Source organism: Gadus chalcogrammus, chromosome 22 (assembly GCF_026213295.1).
Source record: "Gadus chalcogrammus isolate NIFS_2021 chromosome 22, NIFS_Gcha_1.0, whole genome shotgun sequence".
NCBI classification, from domain to species: domain Eukaryota; kingdom Metazoa; phylum Chordata; class Actinopteri; order Gadiformes; family Gadidae; genus Gadus; species Gadus chalcogrammus.
This window is the reverse complement of record NC_079433.1, coordinates 13,834,506-13,838,219: the sequence shown is the minus strand read 5'-3', so window position 1 is coordinate 13,838,219 and position 3,714 is coordinate 13,834,506.

The following is a 3,714-nucleotide window of genomic DNA, read 5'->3' as shown; positions in this document are numbered from 1 at the left end:
TCACAGGGTTTTCCATAAGGTGAATGGAAAAGGGTGAGAGAGAGAGAGTGAGAGAGAAGGATGGAGAGAGGAAAGAGAGAAAGAGAGAGGAGCTTGGAAAACTGATCCAGGGAACATCCATTGCACATTTGAAAGGAGAAATGCTAGGGAAAAATAACTGAATAGGGAAGTGGGAGGAGTTTATGAAAAGGGGGTCACAGGGGGAGGGGCTTTAAATAGTTGAACGGTGTCGCGTTGAAAAAAATACTTTTTTGACAACTCTTACTTGTGTCTTGCCTGTAGATAAGGCGGAACATGGACGCCAGTGTATGGCTACTACAGTGGAAAGAAAACTGATTTGAGTCACTCTGATTCCCCCCCTAGCAGTTATTTCCCTCACACCATGAGACCCTAAATTGAGGCAATTTGGTTTCTTTATGAACTGCTTAAGGAGTCCCTTTAAAAACATACTGTTGTTGTTAAAGATATAGGTGGGTGTAGGGTTATATTCCTCTCCCTGTCGTTTTAGCATTGAGGAAGGAAAGATGGTGCGCTTTAAAGCATCTCAGTTTCTGGGTTTGGGTTGTCCAGAGTGATTTTCCCAGATGTGTAATGATATATGGCTGTGTTAAACTTGCTCCCTACAATCCAGAGAGAGAAAGAGTGTGAGAGAGAGAGGGAGGCTGAAAGTTTAAGACAGAGAGTGAGATGAGAGTGGGGGGAAAAGTGAGGGAGAGAAACAGAGACAGAGAGAGAAAGCGTTTGAGAGAGAGAGAGAAAGCGTTTGAGAGAGAGAGAGAGAGAGAGAGAGAGAGAGAGAGAGAGAGAGAGAGAGAGAGAGAGAGAGAGAAGGAAAGAAAATTTGTCTGCACAAGAAAGAGATAGAGAGAGGGGGCAGAGTATGAGAGAAAAAGAGTGAGAGACAAAGAGAGAGAGAGGGAGAGAGACACTCCAGACAGCTGGACTCACTTAAATGTGTTCCTCATGTGTGCTGTAATATGGAAAGGATTTCAGCTCCCCCGTGCCGGCGCTCATCTTAACCCTTCAACAGCGAAGCCTACCTACTACCTAGCTTAGCTTAGGTCTACACAACACACTAATCCTATAGACCTACACACAATGCAGCAAACACAATGATTACGTACTGCTCATTAACACACCAATAGAACAGCTATACCTAGCCTTTCCAATCAATGTTTATCTAATAAAACACAGCTGCTTTTGAAGAATTTTAAAGCAAGCTTGAAGTGGATTGTCAGCGACAAAGCAAATAATGTTGTCAAACTTCATGTATTGTTTCACTGGCTGATTAGATTCATTATGGGGGGGAGGGGGGGTATTGTTTTGAAGTGACCTGCATTTAGAGCAGCCTAAAGCAAAACATAAAGAAGAAATAGAGTTGCTTCCTTCACCTGTACCTCCAGAGATATCTAACAGTTGCTAGCTCAAACAAGTTGGGACAGGTAGAGGTTCGGGCCACTGATCTCTTCTGTTACCTCCATAAGAAGCAAGGCAAGCAGTAATGACCCAACCCAGGGTTCCCCAATAGTGGAGAACCGGTGTTACTGTTTAGATGAACCCTCTGAAACCCAAACTGAAAGTGTATCTGTTCAACCACTAGAGAACTATCTCAAGGAACTGGAAACGTATTCCGGTCTCCACTTAAGCATATTTATTCAGCCTGTTTTTGTCGCTGGACAGTGTCCTTCTTAATGTAAGTAGAAGTTAAATATCTCTGTCAATTCGTCTGTCTGTCTGTCTGTCTGTCTGTCTGTCTGTCTGTCTGTCTGTCTGTCTGTCTGTCTGTCTGTCTGTCTCTGTCTATCTCTCCCTCTGTCTGTCTGTCTGTCTGTCTGTCTGTCTCTCTCTCTCTCTCTCTCTCTCTCTCTCTCTCTCTCTCTCTCTCTCTCTCTCTCTCTCTGTGTAGCTTAACCACGAGCTACCGCTAGCTAGCAATTAGCAGCTAGCCGTGCACTCGGGTGACATTGTGTGGAGATATTTTGGTCCTGGTTATTATGGCCTTGCTGACCAGACTGTGAGTCATGTGGACGCGCAGCCGAAGCTAACCATGTGTTATCCCCGACCGAGGGAGGGAGCCTCCCTTACTTCCATCTTTCTCAAGCTCCAAAGTGTTCTCTCTCGCCCTCTCTTTCTCTCTCTAACTCTTCTTCTTCTCATGCTCTCCCTCTCATATCGTCTCCGACATACTGGTTTCCGCACTCTCTCCGTGTCTTTACCAGCCTTGCCTTTGTGGCTGGCCTCGTGGAGACTGTTGTGTTGCTTCAGGACTACTGGATAGGCCTAAGATGAACACATCATTTCTTATTTAGTCAAGACAGTTACAGTGCCAATGGTTATTATAATGCTAATGTTAGTGAGCAGACAAAGGGAATTGTGGGATTTTCTACCCATTTAGGTGTGTTTTAATGAAGGCACTGCCGTCCTTCGACTGGTCTACCGACATAATGTTTATACTACCATGCCCCCTCCACCAAACTGACCCCTCCACCCACCCGCCACCACTCTCCAGACCTTCCAATGAGGAAACGCCCCCAAAGCCCTCCCACCACCACCACCCTTCTCGGAGCAACCACAGTCTGAAAGCTGCCGAAAAATCTTGCAGTGGAAACTGCATGCAGATGTGCTGGGAGCAGAGAGCGAGAGAGACCATTGCCTGCTTCTTGAGAGAGAGAGAGAGAGAGAGAGAGAGAGAGAGAGAGAGAGAGAGAGAGAGAGAGAGAGAGAGAGAGAGAGAGAGAGAGAGAGAGCGGGAGAGAGAGCGGGAGAGAGAGAGAGAGAGAGAGAGAGGGGGGGAGAGAGAGAGAGGGGGGGAGAGAGAGACACAGAGGGAAAGAGAGAACTGCCTGCTTCTTTAGAGGGTGGGAGGGGCAGAGAGAAAGAGAGGGGGAGAAGTATCGGGAAGTTATGAAGAGCAAAAAGGATGGAGATCACGCAGGCTGTGGGGGTCCCACCCAGAAGACAGGGGGAAGACGAAGAGGCATGGGAGAGAGAGAAGAGGTCAGAGTGAGAAATAGAGCAACCTATAGGAAAGAAGACGGGGTGAGATGGAGAGAGGGACAGGCAGCAAGAGAGGAGAGATCAAGACCAAGGGAGATCTCTCTCTTTCTCCTTCTCCTTGCCCTAATTTGACTTTGGAGAAGGGTTGCTGAGAGTTGTAGCTGTCTGGATCTTCAACCTGACTGAGAGAGACAGAGAGGGAGAGAGAGAGAGAGAGAGAGAGAGAGAGAGAGAGAGAGAGGGAGAGGGAGTGAGAGAGAGGGTGAGAGAGAGAGAGAGAGGGAGAGAGAGGGAAAGAGAGAATGAGAGAGGGACAGAGATAGAGACATAGAGGAGGGAGGTAGGAAGGGAGGTGCAGACTTGGACAGAGAACAGTATAATTTGAAGCGCATAAAGTAAATGTGAACGCCGTTAGACTCTCTCTGCTGATCTTTAGATGGCTCTGCCGTCAGACCCACGGTCTGTTTGCTGGGAGCACGGAAGCTAGCAGATGACATGATTCAGTGTTGCCTGGCCTCCATGGCCAGGGCTCAGTCTTTGATGCCCCTTGACTCTGATGCTGCTGGGGGAATCATGTGCCATCAAGTTCCTGCTATCCTTCTGACATAAATAGTTTTCAACCATTTCAATAAAACGTATCCTCAATGAATGGGTTCACTGGCCGACAACTCATGTGAACATCTGCCACTATTTCTAAAAAGATGTACCAAACACAAC